At 43.2% G+C, this 21132-nt stretch overlaps 1 protein-coding gene across 3 annotated transcripts in view; it reads right to left on the bottom strand.

Moving 5' to 3' along the window:
- SFMBT2 (Scm like with four mbt domains 2) overlaps nucleotides 1-21132 on the bottom strand; it is a 205969-nt gene that overhangs the window by 180247 nt on the left and 4590 nt on the right. The window contains exon 2 of one of the 3 annotated variants that reach the window (XM_050936825.1): nucleotides 856-918. The exons of the other annotated variants lie outside the window; for them this stretch is intronic. The gene's annotated coding sequence lies outside the window, so the exon portion shown is untranslated. The remainder of the gene's footprint in view (nucleotides 1-855; nucleotides 919-21132) is intronic. 3 annotated transcript variants of the gene reach the window in all.

Here is a 21132-nt window from a genome sequence, read left to right on the forward strand (position 1 = left end):
TTGTAGTTGATAAGATAATAATACTCAGTCAGTCATTTTGCTGTGAGAATAATGTGTATATATAGTAAGTGAAACAATGAATTCTCAGGACTGTGGCTCTTTTGGGTAATGTTGATCACTAATTTGGCTCCTGAACCACTGAGGTCGGAGTATCGCTGGATGAGATAACATTTAGACAGATAAAATTAGATACAATAATATCTCTAATTAGTTCAACTAACTTGTTTACAAAGAGAAAGCTGCACACTATAAGAAAAACTTAGATAGCTTGGATAATCTAATTGGATCTGGTCTGTGTATTGTGATAGACCCAGGCCCGTTGAGAACAGCAGATTAGTAGAAGGGAGATATATTGGCCATTGGATAAGCAGTTTTCTGTTCCCTGAGTGACCAGAGCAGGGGCTGCTCCAGGGAACAGGTGAGAACACCTGATTCCAATTAACCTAAGAGTCAGGTGAAGCTGTTAAACACCTGACTCTAATTAAGGCCCCTCTGATGCTATAAAAGGGCTCACTCTAGTCAGGCTAAAGGGAACCAGAGGGGAGGAAGTGTGTGAGGAGAACTGGGAGCAAGAGGTATGCAAGGGGCTGAGAGTGGGCAGGCATACTGCTGGAGGACTGAGAAGTACAACCATTACCAGACATCAGGAGGAAGGTCCTGTGGTGAGGATAAAGGTGGTGTTGGGAGGAGGCCATGGGGAAGTAGCCCAGGGAGTTGTAGCTGTCACACAGCGGTACCAGGAGGCACTCTAGACAGCTGCAATCCACAGGGCCCTGGGCTGGAACCTGGAGTAGAGGGCAGGCCTGGGTTCCTCCCAAACCTCCCAACTCCTGATCAGACACAGGAGAAACTGACCTGGACTCTGGCTTCTACCAGAGGGGAAGGTCTCTGGGCTGTTTCCTGACCCACATGGTGAATCTGAGGCGAGCAAATCCGGCAATAAGCACAGGACCCATCAAGGTAGAGGAGGAACTTTGTCAGAGTATTTATGCTGGACTGTTCCCCTTGGTGAGCATGGCACAAGAACCTAGAATGATAGGTTCTGCCCCTCCACTCCCGAAGCCAGGGGCAAAGCCATACAGATTCAATTGCAAATGATGAACTGAATGCCAAAAAGCTGCCATTGACATCACTGACGGTAGGATCAGGTCTGGCATGTGCAGTATCTTTTAGTTCCCCAGACTGAACTGGATGTTTTAGCTTAGCAAGTTTCACGACCATTGTGATTGCTCCCTGGCCGTTTCCAAGTATTTTCTAAGGCAGTGGTTCTCAGCCAAGGGTCCAGGGCCTGTGAGCAGGTTTCAGGGGGTCTGCCAAGCATTACTGATGTTAGACTTGCTAGGGCCCAGGGCAGAAAGCCAAAACCCCACCATGCAGGGCTGCAGCCCAGGGCCCCGAGCCCTGCCACACAGGGCTGAAGCCTGAGCAACTTAGTTTTGCGAGGCCCTGTGTGGTGTGGGGCCCTGGGCAATTGCCTTCCTTGCTACCCCCTAACACCAGCCCTGGCTTTTATATGCAGAACAGTGGTTGTGGCACAGCTGGGCTGTGGAGTTTTTATAGCATGTTGGGGGGAGTCTCAGAAAAAAAAAGGTTGAGAACCTTTGTTCTAAGGGACCAATCCTGCATTGCTTGCAAATCACAAAGGCCTGGATCCACAAAATACCAGACATCGGCACCTAAGGCCCATTTTTAGGCACCACAGTGAGCCACAAAACTCCCACCTGGCTCCCAACTATCCATGTAGGTGCCAAAAGTCACTCACCTTTGAAGTTTTAGGGTATGGCTACACTTAGAGCTACACAGCGCTGCTGCGGGAGCGCTCCCGCAGCAGTGCTTTGGAGTGTGGTCGCAGCGCCAGCGCTGAGAGAGCTCTCCCAGTGCTGCACATACTCCACCTCCCCATGGAGATTAGCTTACAGCGCTGGGAGCAGTGTTTACACTGGCGCTTTGCAGCGCTGTAACTTGCTGGGCTCAGGGGGGTGTTTTTTTCCACACCCCTGAGCGAGAAAGTTGCAGCGCTGTAAAGCGCCAGTATAGCCAAGCTCTCAGAAGTAAATGTCCTCCTGGTGCCTAAGTTTCTGCCTCTAAGCACACACTCTGCTGCTTCCCTCTAGGTGCCCACATGCCCATGTCCCGCCTAAGCCCCAAAGCGATCCACAAACCAGGGAAGACCAGCATTTGCAAGTCTAGGTCACCTGTGGGGCCCAGTCCTGTAGGTGTGCATAATGCCACGCAAAATAGCTGGGTGGGAGGGAGAATTCCCTTACAACTGTTAGCCTAGTGGTCTGGATATTCACTCTGTCTGTGGGAGACCCTGGTCCAAGTTCCCCTGCTGAAAAAGGATTTGAACACTATTCTGCCACCTCTCAGGTGAGTGCCCTAATCACTGGGCTATGAGGCATTCCAGTGTTGGCCTTCTGCAATCTCTCCTACTGAATTTATTCCACTTTAAGTAATTGAATCTTTAAATAAATAATCACTGAGCCAGAGAAAAAGTCAGAAGGGCTCTCCAGCCCCGTACACGAGTTAGGCGGAGGATCGCATGCCTATCTTCCCTGTTTTCTGGATTACTAGCAGAGCTGGGCGCCTCTCTGCAACTCAGACTTCAGCACCCGTCTCAGGGAGGGGAGGGGCTCAGCACACACCCCTCTTAATAGCATCTCCCATTGCCTTGCGTAGGTGGCTCCCCATCTCATGTGCTGGCTTAGTGAATTGCATTCCAAGACGCCTATCTCTCCCTATTCATTGTATGGGCACCTATGCTCCCTAACTCAGACTTTGAGGATCACAGTGTGGTTCCAGTGATCTATGAGGCATCGAAATCCCTTCTGTGGACTCAGGCCAAACTGATTTCAGTGGGGCTTCCTGGTGTGCAAGGAGAGCTTGATTCTGCCTCTGTGCCCACTGACTGCTCCAAAGGATCACTGCCTTTCAGAATGCAGGCCTGGGCCCTAAAATGGCAAAGGATGATTCTCTTTAACTGACAGCAGGGTGGATTTGATTGATCAAAATCATGATTTAAATCAATTTGATATAATAGTCAGAAAGACTCGATTTAATCATAGTTTTCTACATAAAAGTGCATTCTTTTTGATTGTTATAACCTTAATACATATTCTTCACAACTCAGATAGATGTAGGTTTCATTTTTAGAAGGTACACACTATACATTTTTTTAAATGATTTTCTTTTGAAAACTTTTCAGATTAGTTTTACAGCTATATCAGAAAATGAATGATTGTTTGGTTATTTCGTTTACCAAAGGTAATTGAAGCAGATATTTATGAAGTCATTGGGAGGTGAACGATCTCCAATTCAACAGGTTAATCATTAATATTTGGAAGATTTTCTTGCTATGCTGTATTAGGAGGAGAACATCAGCAGACAGACATTTAAATTGTTTTATTCAACTAAAACAACAATGTTATGTATTCTGATTTTTTCTTCCTTTAACAGAGCAAACATAACAAAACAAGCATATAATTAATTTAATTAAACTTCCAAGTTTTTTTTAAAATCAGGTTTGCTTTTATTAAAGTTGTTTAACTAAGATAGTTAAACGAATTTAACAAAATTTAAAAATCAACTACATCAGCCAGGTCAACATGAGAAACTTAAAATATTGGCTTCTGCAGCTAACTCAGTTGTCTTCACCTTCATTTTCCTGTGTGTTCATAATCTGGAAAATAAAAAAGCTTTCCTGCTTTTTTGGGTCCCAACAATTTCTCAATTTGGAATGAATTAGTCTAAAGAGAGAAAATATTCTCTTTCTACACTGGCAGAAGAAGCTACTGCTGTTAAAAGTGAGGTTAATCACTTCAACAGTCTCTGAATCCAAGTGCTTAAGTGACTTCCACCAGTTCACTGGTATGACTTTCTTTAAAACCATCATCAGAAAACTTATATTTCTTGAATTGGTTCTTATTCCCAAGCTGGGTCTCTTTTACGGCCTGCTGCCATAGGTTTTCCCCTTCTAGTGAGAGAATGGTATGGTAGATCTCAGATCAATGAAGGCTACACTCAGAAGGACCTCAAGACTTCTGGAATACGCTGCTCAGAGTTTCACTTTTGTTTCTACTGCCTGTCCCTCCCTTCTCACATTGGTCTCCAGACTTGTTCTCCTTGTCCAGATCTATTCTGCCCCCAACAATCTTCTGTTCACTGAACTTTTTGAAACTCTGCACTTTTAGAGAGGTAAGGGATTGACCCTGTGTACACAAATTTGAAAAACAATAGGGTTGAGGTCCGTTATTTCTGACCTCTATATATATGATTTTAAAACATTTTTTTCTGTTAACAAGCATGTTATATCCGTAAATATAAATCCAGTCTGAGAACTGCAAAACTAAGCATCTCTGATGGTATCTTCTAGACTGAGCACTGAATCCCATTGGGTAGATAGAAAGATTTAACCTAAATCTATACAGAAGCCCTTGAAATCCCATAAAATTGGGTCCCTAATCTGTGAACTACTGGAACTCATTTACAAAATGTTTCTTAAACATTACATATTGTCTCATACTATAGAATTAGAATTTATAATCCCTATTCGATGATGAGATATCTTTGAGCTATAATGTATCTATCTTTAGATGGGTTTTTTCCTCAAAATGCATTTTATCAAAAAAATCTGATTTAAATAAAAAATGATTTTTTAATCAATCACTGATTTTTATCCATGAGTTTTAGTGTCTATTAGCATTATGAATTTACGCTCCCAGCCTCGCCTTTTGAAAGTGTTGCGCAGGTTTTGCTCTCTGCATACCAGGCACACCCACATGAAGCAGCACCAAACTCTGCCAGAACAACAGATGCAAAATCTGCGGACACATCTACGCTGCTACAATGATCAAAATCCTCCCAAAACACACCTGCCAAGGTCCATGGATACTGCACATTCCTATCACAATATGTGGTGTACTTTGTCCAGTGCAATAAATGCCCCACTGACAATTATGAGGGTGAAACCAGACAATCACTATGCACTTGAATGAATGCACACAGGAAAATGATAAAAGACAATCACCACATCACCTTTGGGCAAATGCTTTTCACAAAGCAATCACGCTATGTCTGACCTCTCAGTCCTCATCCTCAAAGGAAACCAGCACATGTTCAAAAGATAAGCCTGGGAGCTTATAGTCATAACTTTGCTATATACTAAGGCTTTGTCTACACTATCCCTTTTGTTGGCAAAACTTTTATTGGTCAGGGGTGGGGGGGAAAAAAAACACACACACACCCCCAACTGACATAAGTTTCACCGACAAAAGCACCGGTGCGGACAGCGGTATGTCAGCGGAAGACAGTCTCCCACCAACATAGCTCCCACCACTCGTTGGGGGGTGGTTTCATTAGGCCGGCGGGAGAGCTCTCTCATCAGCATAGAGCAGCTCCACAGGAGATCTTACAGCTGTGCCACGGTAGGATCCATAGTACAAACAGAGCCTAAAACTCATGGGCTGCACAAGGTCACTGGATTTATGGCTTACTATGACCATCTATAACCCATAACCCCCCTTTTTGTCTTATGACGGCTGAGGTGTTAACAGGCCATTCTATCTTTGATGGTCCCATACAATATGTGCTAACTACTTATGCTACAAGAACAGGAGTACTTGTGGCACCTTAGAGACTAACAAATTTATTTGAGCATAAGCTTTCGTGGGCTACAGCCCACTTCTTCGGATGCATGGACTGGAACATATAGTGAGGAGATATATACACATACAGAGAACATGAAAAGGTGGGAGTTGTCTTACCAAATCTGAGAGGCCAATTAAGTAAGGAAAAAAACTTTTGAAGTGATAATCAAGGCTTGATTATCTTGATTATCACTTCAGAAGTTTTTTTTCCTTACTTAATTGGCCTCTCAGATTTGGTAAGACAACTCCCACCTTTTCATGTTCTCTGTATGTGTATATATCTCCTCACTATATGTTCCAGTCCATGCATCCGATGAAGTGAGCTGTAGCCCACGAAACCTTATGCTCAAATAAATTTGTTAGTCTCTAAGGTGCCATAAGTACTCCTGTTCTTTTTGTGGATACAGACTAACATGGCTGCTACTCTGAAACCTGTACTTATGATAAATAATTTGTTAGACCTTTCCCAGACCTTAAGAAGAGTTCTATAGAATCACAGAATCATAGAACTGGAAGGGACCTCAAGAGGTCATCTAGTCCAGTCCCCTGCATTCAAGGCAGGACTAAGTACTATCTAGACCATTCCTGATGGACATTTGTCCAACCTGCTCTTAAAAATCCCCAACGATGGAAATTCCACCACCTCCCTAGGCAATTTATTCCAATGCTTAACCACTCTGACAGTTAAGAAGTTTTTCCTAATGCCCAACCTAAACTGCCCTTACTGCAATTTAAGCACATTGCTTCTTGTCCTATCCTCAGAGGATAAGAACAACAATTTTTCTCCCTCCTCCTTGTAACAACTTTTTATGAACTTGAAAACTGTTATGTTTCCTCTCAGTCTTCTCTTCTCCAGATTAAACAAACCCAATTATTTCAATCTTCTCTCATAGGTCATGTTTTCTAGATCTTTAATCATTTTTGTTGCTCTTTTCTGGACTTTCTCCAATTTGTCCACATCTTTCCTGAAATGTGGCACCCAGAACTGGACACAATACTCCAACTGAGGCCTAATCAGCACGGAGTACGGCAGAAGAATTACTTCTCGGGTCTTGCTTAGAACACTCCTGCTAATACATCCCAGAATGATGTTTGCTTTTTTTGCAACAGCGTTACAATGTTGACTCATATTTAGCTTGTGATTCACTATGACTCCCAGATCCATTTCTGCAGTACTCCTTCCTAGGCAGTCATTTCCCATTTTGTATGTGTGCAATGGATTGGTCCTTCCTAAGTGGAGTACTTTGCATTTGTCCTGTGGCATAGGGGCCGACTTTCTCTCACTCGGGGGTGCTCGACGCTTCCCCCCACCCCTAGCCCACCCCCATTCCACCCCTTCCTCCAAGCCCCATCCCATCTCTTCCTACCCACTCTTCCCCTTCCCCCCATGGCCCCAACCCTGCCACACCTCTTCCCATCCCTCCCCCACCCCCTCCCTGAGTGCCCCATCCCTACTTCTCCCCCTCCCAGCGCCTCCTGCAGGCTGTGGAACAGGGAGGGGGGAGCTTGACTGCCAGTAGGTGCTAAGCACCCACTAATTTTTTTCCAGGAGTGCTCCAGAGCTGGATCACCCACGAAGTCGGCACCTATGCTATGTGGCTTGCAAGCTTGTCTCTCTCACCAACAGAAATTGGCCCAATAAAAGCTATTACCATGCTGTAGTGGTTCCTCACACTCCAGTGAAGAGGGAGGCCACTCCGTCTCGCTGTACTGGGCGGTAACTCTTGGGTTCGGGTCACGCTGGCAGGGCCGAGCCGTAAATAGTCTCTAGTTCTGTGCCCATCTAAATGGCAAACAAACAATAATAGTCTGGTGCTTTTGTCTCCTCCCCTGGGCGTGGCAGAGCACTGAGTACACAGCCCCTCAGCTGGGGCTGGCAGCACTTAACAGTCTGGAGCCCTAGCTCTTTGGGGCAGGACGAAGCAGCAGCTAAGGCAGCCAATAAACACAGACAGTCTAGGGGTTCTGGTAGGGGTGAGCATCCACACCGCCTGGGGAGAGGGCAGCACCACCACAGCCTAGGGGCTCCAGTAGGGATGAGCACCAACCGTGCCTAGCGTCCAAGCTTGACGGACGATAGATTCATACAGGCCTCCTGGCCTAGAGTGGAGAGTCTGCCGCCCCCAGGGTGGTGTGGCAGGAGGTAGGGGGACACAGGCCGGCCCAACTCCACCGCATCTCAGCCCAGGCCCCTAACAGTGTCAGAGTGGTCTGCCACTGGGTGAGTGGGGATCCAGTCGCAACACGCTGACCTACAGTCAGTCAGCAAGGTAGCCAGACAGTCAGCGCATAGTGGATGGCAGTCCCAGCAAGGCCTCTTCAGGCCCAGTCTCCTCTGTGGGCAGGATGCTGCAGGGCGCAGGTTCAGCTCCGGGGTGACGAAGCAGAGTGGAGGCATCCGTCACCTTCTCTGGCTCCTGCTCAACTGAACCCTCCCTTTATACATCCTGTCCCACCCTGGTACTTCTGGAGAGGGGAGTCGGGTGGATTCAGCTCTGCCCACCAGGAGGAGTGCAGTGGTCCCTCGTTCTCCAGTGGAGTGAGGCCACTCTGCCTTGCTACACTCACCCACCTTGTCTCTCTAACATCCTGGGACCAACACAGCTATAACTACTCGGCTTATACCTTTGCTTAGTGCTTGTAACATGCTACTACAGCAAAGTGTTAATGTTCCACATTTGCTTTGCACAGGCATAAGGGACAACCCAAGTCCCAGGAAGCAGAGAAGCAATATCACCAGCTAGTAAACTTGTTTCCCATCATTTTCAACACAGATCTGGTTGTCACTGCTATAGCCACAGTGTGTGCGAGGCAATCTAAATAACTTGGGCTCAGCATGGCAACACCTAATGTTTAGGTGCCCGGCTGCCTAGTGGAATCCACAGCTGTGAGTTAGGCACCCAGACTTCCTATACAATGCACGGGCAGAGTTAAGTGCCTAAGAATAGGCATCAGAGAAGCCAGCAAGCAGATAAGGGAACTACCTCATCTAGCCAGTAATAAATGCTGAAGGATGTGGCCTAGTTAGGCTCCTCCTTCTAGCCCAAAGTTAAGCGCCTATCTCTGTTTAGGATTCACAGTCACAAAGCCTTTCCTGGAGTTAGATGCCCACCCAAGCCAGGTCAGTCCTTTCTCACAAAGAACGACCAGGAGGAAGAGGTGATGGTTTCCCCTTTTTGCTCAGTAGCAGAGTGTTTAGCACACTCCCCTGGACATGGGAGGCCCTGCTTCAAATCTCCACTCTGCCTGATTTAGAGCAGAGACTTGACTCCAGGTTTCCTACCTCCTAGGAAAGTGCCCCAACCACTAAGTTACATGGTATTCACAGGGGAGGTACCTCTCAATCTCTCCTATTGAAACCGTTCTGCTTCCTATGAAATGCTGATCCAATATTTAGGTAAGATAATGACTCTACAAGCCTGGTAGTTAGTGCAGGCACCGGGGAGACCTAGGTTCTAGTCCCTGCTGCAATTAATATTTAATGATTTATATGTAAGCAGGGTCTGAATGAATTCTTCCCTGACAGCTAGCTGGGACGGGGAAAGACTTCAAGTGCAAACTGTATTTACATGAACTCATCTACTCTTCTTAGATATCCAGCAGATAGAGCAGTGTGTTGCTCAAAGTAATCATTTTTGGCTGGTGTTGGGTTACAAATCACTTTAGTAGTGAACGCAGGGGTAGTGAAATGCTGTTGTTACCAATGTTGTCATTATTGTATGACTAAAGAGGAGCAGAACTGTGCTTAACCTGTCCCAAATGAGGGGGTCACCCTCCACTGAAAGGACTTGGGTAAGTCAGGGGCTTGAATGCCAAACCCTTGTGAAAGTAAAAGGGGTGGGGACAAATATTTCAGCCAGGAGGTGTGGCCCCTCACCAAATGTCCTCCCTGGATTGGTTTAACCTGTTCCCCCCACTGTTCAAAGAAATAGCTAAATAGGCTTTATTCAGAGCCTCTATTATTTTAAATGCTCAATGAGAGCTGAAATCAGTTTTGGTGGGGCAGTGTTTCTGCCCAGCCTGCAGAGAGCTGAAAATTACTAAGAGACTGATGTGCAGAGGTTCACAGACAATCAGCTAGCAAGGCAAGGCAAAGCAAGTACTCAGATGACAGAGCAAGCAAGGTGTCGTCTTCCCCAGGTGGGAGTTGCACTCACACAGATGCACCTCTGAATGCTGGATCCTCTCTGACCAAGGACAACCACTGTGAGTGGGTTATGGTGAGGGAGCAGAGAGGGGCAAAGAAAAAGGAGCTTTTGGTTGTAGAACTCAAGAACATGAGACAGAAGACACTGCCCCACGCACTCTGGGGTTGGTGTCCTGCTCAGTTTTAGGATTATGAATCCCACTTGTGGCATTTTCCCTAATTAATGTCGAGTGACTTCCCTCCTTTCATTAAAAAAGTTTCTTTTCTACACTCAGACTCTGGGCTTGCGAGTGGGGAGGTATTGCCTCTCAGAGGCACCCAGTGGTGGTGTGTAATTTTCCCAGGTTACTGGATGAAGGCTCAAGCCAGTTCTGTGTTGTATTGATGGAGAGGAACCCCTAGATATTGAACTCGGCCCTACTTGCTGCTGGCTCCACCTGGCAAAAGGGTTACATATTCAAAGCAGAACAACTTCAATAAGAGACTAAGGGTATGTCCACACTACCTGCCGGATCGGTGGGTAGCGATCGATCTATCGGGGAATCAGTTTATCACATCTCATCTAGACGTGATAAATCGATCCCCAAACGCGCTCCTGTCAACTCCAGAACTCCACCAGGGCGAGAGGTGGAAGCGGAGTCGACAAGGGAGCCACGGCCATCAATACCTCCTGTCCTCACGGCGCGGGGAGTCGAAATAAGATATGTTGTTCAGCTATGCTATTCCCGTATCTGAAGTTGCATATTTTACATCGACCCCTTCCCCCCGCAGTGTAGACCAGCCCTGAGTGAAATTTAAGTGGGAATTTGAGTACCAAGGGAATTTAGGCACCTACAGGGGTAAGGAGCAGCTGAGCAGGGTTTCTGAGGATCTAAATTTTGGACTTAGGCACCTACGGGTATGTCTACACAGCAAGCAGGATCCCACAGCAGAAAGTCTCAGAGCCTAGCTCTAGAGACTCAGGGTCACTGGGCTCACACTCCGGTGCTAAAAACGGCCATGTAGACATTCGGGCTCATGCTGGAGTTCGGCCTCTGAAACCCATCCCCCTAGGCCTGAGCCCAAGTCCACACAGCAATTTTTAACCGTAGACTGTAGACGCAGGCTCTGAGACTTGCTGCTGTGGGCTCCCGCTTGCTGCGCAGACAACCCTCTGTCCCCCTTGCGAATCTAGCCGTAAGGGTTTTGCTGAACAGGGGTGGGATTATGCTGTGCTTCATGTTAAATATGGACTCTAGTGTTCTGCTGAATCAGTCCCCTGAAGAAGACAATCAGAACCCCAAAGACCTCGCAATTTAAACAAAACAGGAAGCAAAGAGACAGGAAAAAATACGAGACATGCTTTATGAGGGAAAGGAGCATAAAAGTTACAGCCACAGGATCATGTGGCTGCTTCAAATCCACCCCAGTGTTTTAAACAGAGTTGAAAATTATCTGTGTCAAAGTGTTAAATTAACACAGCCAGCTGTTTATCAGCCCAAAACATCTTATTTGGCATCAGCCACATTGACTGAAATCACCCAGGTCCTGTGAACAGGGCTAATTAGTTAAATGCGAGGAGTCACCAAAGGGAACACAAAACGCTGTTTTAGTGACTCTAATACAGGGACCAATCCAGAACTGCTTAAATCAGCCAAAACTCCCATTGCTCAGGGTAATTAATTCTGGCTTTTATGTTGTTGAATTTCTCGGTACTCAGAGAGGCTTTCCAAAAAGAGAAGCGAGATAGAATCCAGCAAACATCTGCCATTAGCTTGTAATACTTTTTAGAAAGATCACAGGCTAGGTCTTGGCAGTGCCCAATTTCTTTTACTCTTCCCACCTGCTCAGTGTTTAGGCCCTGATCCCATAATGCTTAAGACACTTCTCATAAATTTATATCCATGAATAGTCCCACTGTCTGCAAGGGATTACACGAGTATAAGTGTGCACAGGATCAAGACCTTGTCCTGTGTCATAATCACAATTATCTGCTGCTATGCCTCAAAACAATATAAAGGCAAGTAAAAAAGCACTTCTATTCTTTAGTGACAAGCAAGTGTCACCTGTGCTGTATTTTTTGGCTCAGTTTATTCAGAATCAATTTTTACCATACATTTTAGTTTAGAGCGTCCTACAATTCTACCCGTTTTCTCTCTCAAGGAAAACAAATTGGATTCCATTTCATTCTGCATATGGCCTCTAAAGATGTAATGGTGAGCATCCAAACTACTCTAGATCATGCAATATTAATGTGTCATCACACCCAACGTACTCACATATTGCGAACTCAACGCTAACATCTGCCTGACCTATATTCAAGCAGCAGCATTCCCAAATGCCTTACCCTTGATTTAAGAATTAAATTATTAACTCATCAAAACTCTTTCTTGGATGAAAAAAATTAAATAGTTCGTTTGTCTACACTTTATTTCTTATGAGATATTTTAGCAATAATTTCCTCAGAAACATTAGTCTTCTTCCACTGAAATAAACTGAAGCTGGATTCACAGACTAGAAGAGTCATGATTATCTTGTCTGAGCATTCTCAGAAATGCTCCCAGTTTCACGCACAGGGCCAGGTAGGCAGGCACAGCTTCAGAGTCTCAATGCGTGGATGAGACGATGGTGTAGAGAGGAGGGGTTTACATTCATTAGGAACTGGGGAAACTTTTGGGATGGGAGGAGCCTATACAGGAGAGATGCGCTCCACCTAAACCAAAGTGGAACCAGACTGCTGGCACTAAACATTAGAAAGGTTGTAGAGCAGTTTTTAAACTAGGAGATGGGGTAAAGCTGACTGCTGCAGAGAAGCATGTGGATCGAACAGAGACTTCTCTTAGGGGAGAGTCTAATGATAGAGAATCTCCAGGTTATAGTCAGGAGCAGAGGATGGAAGAGGATAATGTAAGGGCCAGATCAGATGATAAACAGTCACATAAAAAAGAATCTGACACATCAGAAAAAGGCAGACAAATAAACAGGGACAAGTTTTTAAAGTGCATGTACATAAATGCTAGAAGTCTAAATAATAAGATGGGTTAACTACAGTGCCTTGTGATAAAAAAGGATATTGATATAATAGGCATCACAAAAACCTGGTGGACTGAGAACAATCAATGAGGGACAATCATTCCGGGGTACAAAATATATCAGAAGGACAGAACAGGTCGTGCGGGGGGGTGGCACTATATGTGAAAGAAAATGTAGATTCATAGACTCTAGGACTGGAAGGGACCTCGAGAGGTCATCGAGTCCAGTCCCCTGCCCTCATGACAGGACCAAATACTGTCTAGACCATGCCTGATAGACATTTATCTAACCTACTCTTAAATATCTCCAGAGATGGAGATTCCACAACCTCCCTAGGCAATTTATTCCAGTGTTTGACCACCCTGACAGTTAGGAACTTTTTCCTAATGTCCAACCTAAATCTCCCTTGCTGCAGTTTAAGCCCATTGCTTCTCGTTCTATCATTAGAGGCTAAGGTGAACAAGTTTTCTCCCTCCTCCTGATGACACCCTTTTAGATACATGAAAACTGCTATCATGTCCCCTCTCAGTCTTCTCTTTTCCAAACTAAACAAAGCCAATTCTTTCAGCCTTCCTTCACAGGTCATGTTCTTAAGACCTTTAATCATTCTTGTTGCTCTTCTCTGGATCCTCAAATGAAGTAAAAATCTTAAGCGAATCCACATGTTCCATAGAATCTCTATGGATAGAAATTTCATGCTCTAATAAAAATATAACATTAGGGATCTATTATCGACCACCTGACCAGGACAGTAATAGTGATGATGAAATGCTAAGGGAAATTAGAGAGGCTATCAAAATTAAGAACCCAATAATAGTGGAGGATTTCAGTTATCCCCATATTTACTGGGAACATTTCACTTCAGGATGAAATGCAGAGATAAAATTTCTCTTCATGGAGCAGCTGGTACAGGAACCCTCAAGGGGAGAGACAACTTTACATTTAATCCTGAGTGGAGCACAGGAGCTGGTCCAAGAGGTAACTATAGCAGGACCGCTTGGAAATAGTGACCATAATAAATAGCATTCAACACACCTGTGGTGGGAAGAACATCTCAACAGCCCAACACTTTGGCATTTAATTTCAAAAGGGGGAACTATGCAAAAATGAGGGGGTTCATTAAACAGAAGTTAAAAGATACAGTGACTAAAGTGAAATCCCTGCAAGCTGCATGGGCGCTTTTTAAAGACACCATAATAGAGGCCCAACTTCAATGTACACCCCAAATTAAGAAACACAAGAACTAAAAAAGAGCCACTGTGGCTTAACAACCATGTAAAAGAAGCAGTGAGAGATAAAAAGAATTCCTTTAAAAAGTGGAAGTCAAATCCTAGTGAGACAAATAGAAAGGAGCATCAACACTGCCAAATTAAGTGCAAGAGTGTAATAAGAAAAGCCAAAGAGGAGTTTGAAGAACTGCTGGCCAAAAACTCCAAAGATAATAACAAAATGTTTTAAGTACATCAGAAGAAGGAAGCCTGCTAAACAACCAGTGGGGCCCCTTGATGATCAAGATACAAAAGGGGCGCTTAAAGACGATAAAGTCATTGCGGAGAAACAAAATGGATTCTTTGCTTCAGTCTTCAAGGCTGAGGATGTTAGGGAGATTCCTAAACCTGGGCCGGCTTTTGTAGGTGACATATCTGAGGAACTGTCATAGATTGAAGTGTCACTAGAGGAGGTTTTGAAATTAATTTGATAAACTCAACATTAACAAGTCTCGGGGACCAGATGGCATTCACCCAAGAGTTCTGAAAGAACTCAAATGTGAAGCTGAAGAACTATTAACTAAGGTTTGTAACCTGTCCTTTAAATCGGCTTCAGTACCCAATGACTGGAAGTTAGCTAATGTAACGCCAATATTTAAAAAGGGCTCTAGAGGTGATCTCGGCAATTACAGACTGGTAAGTCTAATGTCAGTACCGAGCAAATTAGTCGTAACAATAGTTAAGAATAAAATTGTCAGACACATAGAAAAACAAACTGTTGAGCATAGTCAACATGGTCTCTGTAAAGGGAAATCGTGTCTTACTAATCTATTAGAGTTCTTTGAAGGGGTCAACAAACATGTGGACAAGGCAGATCCAGTGGTCATAGTGTACTTAGATTTTCGGAAAGCCTTTGACAAGGTCTCTCACCAAAGGCTCTTACATAAATTAAGCTGTCATGGGATAAAAGGGAAGGTCCTTTCATGGATTGAGAACTGGTTAAAAGACAGGGAACAAACGGTAGGAATTAGTAGCAAATTCTCAGAATGGAGAGGGTTAAATAGTGGTGTTCCCCAAGGGTCAGTCCTAGGACCAGTCCTATTCAATTTATTCATAAATGATCTGGAGAAAGGGGAAAACAGTGAGGTGGCAAAGTTTGCAGACGATACTAAACTGCACAAGATAGTTAAGACCAAAGCAGACTGTGAAGAACTTCAAAAAGATCTCACAAAACTAAGTGATTGGGCAACAAAATGGCAAATGAAATTTAATATGGAGAAATGTAAAGTAATGCACATTGGAAAAAAAACCCAACTATACATACAATATGATGGGGGCTAACTTAGCTACAACGAGTCAGGAAAAAGATCTTGGAGTCATCGTGGATAGTTCTCTGAAGATGTCCACGCAGTGTGCAGAGGCGGTCAAAAAAGCAAACAGGATGTTAGGAATCATTAAAAAGGGGATAGAGAATAAGACTGAGAATATATTATTGCCCTTATATAAATCCATGGTAGGCCCACATCTCGAATACTGCATACAAATGTGGTCTCCTCACCTCAAAAAAGATATACTGGCACTAGAAAAGGTTCCGAAAAGGGCAACTAAAATGATTAGGGGTTTGGAGAGGGTCCCATATGAGGAAAGATTAAAGAGGCTAGGACTCTTCAGCTTGGAAAAGAGGAGACTAAGGGGGGATATGATAGAGGTATATAAAATCATGAGTGATGTGGAGAAAGTGGATAAGGAAAAGTTATTTACTTATTCCCATAATACAAGAACTGGGGTCACCAAATGAAATTAATAGGCAGCAGGTTTAAAACAAATAAAAGGAAGTTCTTCACGCAGAGCACAGTCAACTTGTGGAACTCCTTACCTGAGGATGTTGTGAAGGCTAGGACTATAACAGCGTTTAAAAGAGAACTGGATAAATTCATGGTGGTTAAGTCCACAAATGGCTAGTAGCCAGGATAGGTAAGGAATGGTGTCCCTAGCTTCTGTTTGTCAGAGGATGGAGATGGATGGCAGGAAAGAGAGAGCACTTGATCATTGCCTGTTAGCTTCATTCCCTCTGGGGCACCTGGCATTGGCCACTGTCGGTAGACAGATACTGGGCTAGATGGACCTTTGATCTGACCCGGTACGGCCATTCTTATAACTTCCTGCATTACACAGGCCACTGAATTTTACCCAGTGATTTCCACTGGAGGGAATTACTCTTCCCTGTTGAGTAAATATACACTGTCCAGAGACCAATAACCTGTGGTTGAACTAGATATTGTAACTTTTACTCATGTGAGTAGTTCTTTCCTATAGCAGTCACTCCACTGATACTAGTGGGACTAATCTTGTGACCAAGGATTAGTTGTCTGAGTGAGGACTGCAAAGTTCGGGCACTTGGCTCATTTCTTAGTGGCTTCACATTCAGTCTAAGTTGTCATTTTAATGTCTTTTTTATTTTTTTGGCTACTGGTTAATTTTATAGGTTTTGTTTTTTATTAATAAAAATATGAGAGGGTATAAATACACTCTTCAAAATTGTCCTTGAAGGGATATTTTGTTAACATCCCACATTTAGGTTTTGTAAAAGCCCAATATTAGTAGAAATATTTCTGTGATTTTTTTAAGAGGTCAGTGAAACAGTCTTTTGTTTCCTGTGGCACCTTATAGACTAACAGACGTTTTGGAGCATTCACCCACGAAAGCTCATGCTCCAAAACGTCTGTCAGTCTATAAGGTGCCACAGGATTCTTTGCTGCTTTTACAGATCCAGACTAACACGGCTACCCCTCTGATACTAGTCTTTTGTTTGCATTTCTATATTCCCCTGCAGGGTATGCCAGAACCAGCGCCAACCCATCTGGGGCCCTCAGCAGGAATATTTTGTCCCCCACACACAATCACCACCAGCAAGTAAATAGTGTGCCCCTTTGAGCCGCTCAGGGCCCTAAGCAATGGCTTAGTCTGCTTATGCCTAGCGCCAGCTCTGGGGTCTGCCACCCAAACACTTGTACCATTGAGCCAGTAATACATGAGATCCGGAAAACGAAATCGAGTAGAAACATTCTGTAGAGCAAAGTGAAACTGACCAGTCTATTTGTATTGCACAAGTTTGAGCAAAGTGCAAAGAGTAAACATGCAGTGCAGAAACCTGAGTGAGGTTTTTAAATAATAATGTACAGAATGTTACCTTAAGAAATGCGGCAATATGTCATAGCAATGGACAACTATACTACAGCAATGTAATCACCACAAGGTTTGTAAATTGTATTACTATTGTAAGCTGCCGCATTTAGGCCCTTGCTGCCTCAGTGTAGGTTTTTGTTTGTTTTAAAGGGTAACATGAGTAATGAACATTTTATTTTTTAAAATGGCCTCTCTCTAAACACACACATCATCTCTTCACTTCATCTAGAACACAGCTGTTAAGATCACCTTCCATGCCTGTCATTTTTTACACTCCCCACTCTTTGAATCGCTCCCCTGGCTCTCCCTCCTCCACTACATCAAGTTTCAACAACTTCTCCTCCTCCTCCTCTTCCAACCCTGCCCTTGTCGTGTCTCATGTTCTCCCCAATGTTCTGCCCCACCAGCAATACCAGCCTCAATATCTCATTCATCTGCCTCTCACTAAAATATCTTCAAAACACCAGCCTGCATACCCCTCAGCTGGTCTACGAGGCCCTCTCTTAATTTGGTTCCCTTCTGTTGTGACACCTACATGAAATTAACCAACTAAGATAGTCATTGAAAAAAATACTGTCTCTAGTATATCATGCCATTGACTCACTGACTAACCACATAATCCTACTTCAGGGATTCTCAAATTGGGGGTCGGGACCCCTCAGGGGGTCACAAGGTTATTACATGGGGGGGTCACAAGCTGTCAACCTCCACCCCGAATCCTGTGTTGCCTCCAGCATTTATAATGGTGTTCAATATATAAAAAAAGTGTTTTTAATTTAAGGGGGGGTGGTCGCACTCAGAGGCTTGCTATGGGAAAGGGGTCACCAGTAAAAAAAGTTTGAGAGCCACGTTCCTACTTATGCTACCTATCTTCCGTTCTCATCCCCTCTCTGCTGCCGTGTCCTTCTCATTACATTGTGTTTAATGTTAGTTTGTAAGCTCTTTGGGGCAAAGGTCACGATTGCTTTCTGATTTAGGAGGCACCCGGCACACTTTTGGGCTGACCGATTGAAATAGTACTAATGAGAGTTTTGACTGACTAGATACTTGTGTGGCTCGTGAGCATTGTATCCGAGTGCCAAAAGGCATTCGCTTTTCTAGCAGCAAGACAGGGCTCATGATGTTTAAAACATTACTTTGAGTGCCAACAGTGTGCTTAACACTATACAAGCCGTAGAATGAAAACTGCCCAGGCTCTAAGAGCTCACTGTCTCACTGACGGAAGAAAGAAGATGGGATGCTCAGAATAAGGAATAGTTTAGCTTTAGATTGATGTTATCCTTTCAGTGGTATTGGACCTAGTGCTTACTACTGGTGCAGCAGCGGTAGAAGGAGATTACTGCGTCGTCCTTAATGCCTCCTCTTGGTATCAAATTATAAAGAAGAAAAAATATTATATGTCGCCTTTGGAAATAGATATGTCAACAAAAGACTCCTCCTAGTTTGTATTTTCCCTTAGAGGAAGTGACTGAAGGTTAAAGATACAGCTCAGTCCCACATGCTTTTGAATTCTTGAAATCTCTATGTCCTTTCAGCAGCTAGCAACAGTGATCAGCTATGATGCAGAACTCTTCTGGGACTCAATTACAGCTGATTAGATAACAATGGGTTGGCGTTCCTTCTTTCCTCCCATCTCTGCAGGCTTTTTATTTTCATACAAAATACACAGATATCACCATTTTCTATCCTTTTGCAGGTGCTAATACGATATATAGCCAACGAAGGCTTGTAAAATGACATGAAATAATATTGTCCTACGATTACATTATTTCTAGCACAGCAGTCATATATACTCTTGGTACTATTTTAACTAAGGGTATTTTACAAAGTTTTAATAAATGATATTGTAATAAAAAGCTGTTAGTCCAACTGGTCAATAGCTGCTTACAACCATTTATAACGCCTCCTACGGATGTTCTTGCATCCATCTGGAACATATACTAGTATGCAACAGGCTTATAACATCTATCATTTATAAATGTATTCTTAATATTAAAGTGTGATCATTGGTTTTACTCTAATATCAAATGTACCCTCTACAAAACAGCAAATGAATAGTGTCTTATTTACAAGAAATTCATCTCTAGATATCATTTGTTCAAATCTATTTAAATGCAATTTCATTTACTAAGTGTTCACACTGAGAATCCATCTTATCATAAAAAAGTTATTAGACTTACTCTATTATTAGTTATTAGCTTTGTTAGAACAGTCCCTCCACATCCTTCAATTCAGGATACATGATCTATTAAAAAAAGTCTCTTCAGATATGTCAAGACTCACTCATTGGGTGAGAGATTCACTCGTTAGCCCGCCATCTCACTTTCACACATACTCCTAAACTTATCTCATGCATTTTGAGTAAATAGCTAAAGATTTAAAAGATTTTTACCCAGGTGCTGAAAGAGAAAAACAGTGTTTGTAGATTTGGTCACAAAACAGGTTCTACGAAAGCTGGAAGCGCAAAGGAAATATTAGTCCTCTTGCAAAACAGAAGTTCTTTTGCAGAGCCAGAGCATTCTATGCTAGCGCAGCCAACTATGCATGTGAGACGCTCCCTTGGAATGATGAAATGTTAACGATGGCAGCATTTGTGAAGGTTGAGATTAGGGGAAACTGTACTTGAGCACTTTGTTGGCAGATATCAGCACATGTTCAATCTCTTTCCACCTGAGATAGAGAAGCTGCAGGACGAGTTTGTTGATTATCAGTTGAGGCAGAAAACAGGTTGTATGGGATGAGGCAGCACTACAGACTGACAGAGATAGCACTACTGTGCAATACAGGATGGACACTGTATGGTCAGATCTTAGCAATGTCAAAAGCCCTAGTGGTTTTACATTCCCATTCCAGGATTTCCAGGCTTAGCTTAGTTTTTCTCATCTCCTGCATTTGAGTGAGTGAGTGTTGAGTCTTGTTCAAAAGAATAAGACACCATTCAGACCACACCTCGGACTAGACACTGCACTCTATTATCTACTTGAAGCTCAAAATCCTGAGCCATGTTTCAAGTTTGAGCCACCAAAAGAAGTTATAAAAACAGCAAAAGGGCCACTTGGCACTAAAACAAAGCACACGACTAAAATATGAAACCAAATTACATATTAAAAGAAATGTGGAATCTGAATCTTTTATCTATAGTTAGTTTCAAATTAATTAAATTTAATTACTTTGTTTATTTTTACATTCACTTAATGTACTGTTTTAATTATTTAATTTTAATATATTTTGCATTTATTTATTTTGGAATCCGTTTATTTTAGTTTACTGTAAATGTAATATGAGTAATATACAAACCAAATATCTGTACTGTATTTTTCAAATGGATGATCACTATGACAACATGATATGCAAACCAAACATATTGTTATATTGATAAAAGTTTTCTTTTTTATTAGGTTTCTATGAAAAGTTTATTTTTGAATATTTCTCTTGTCCTGTCCACTGACTGTGTGCCTCAACCAGAGGTTATCATCTCTGGTCCTCAGGGATCTCCAACCATCCACGTTTTTGTTCCAATTAGCAAATCATTTTTATTAAAATCCACTTGTTTGCACTGCATATAGAATTCTCACGTGCCGTAGACTTTAATATGAATTAGGATATTTAAGAGTTGCATATGCAGTATTGAACAGTGTACATTTTAAAACAAACTATTAAATGCTGGTTGGATTAAAAACCTGGACTATTGGATGTCACCAAGGAACAAAGATGAGAATCTCTGTCTTAAGCAATGACCTGAAACACCACATGGAAAGTCTCACTCTTTGGTCTTGAAACTCACTCTTTGGAGCTGTAAATCTCACTCTTAAGGACAGCCAACGCTTGGCATCACTGATCTTATAATTAACCACCTTCCTGTTCATCTGAGCAGCATCCCAATTCATTCACCTACAGAAAGCAAACCACAGTGAAGCAATCAAACAACAGCAAC

This window comes from Gopherus flavomarginatus, chromosome 1 (genome assembly GCF_025201925.1).
Source record: "Gopherus flavomarginatus isolate rGopFla2 chromosome 1, rGopFla2.mat.asm, whole genome shotgun sequence".
Lineage (NCBI taxonomy): Eukaryota > Metazoa > Chordata > Testudines > Testudinidae > Gopherus > Gopherus flavomarginatus.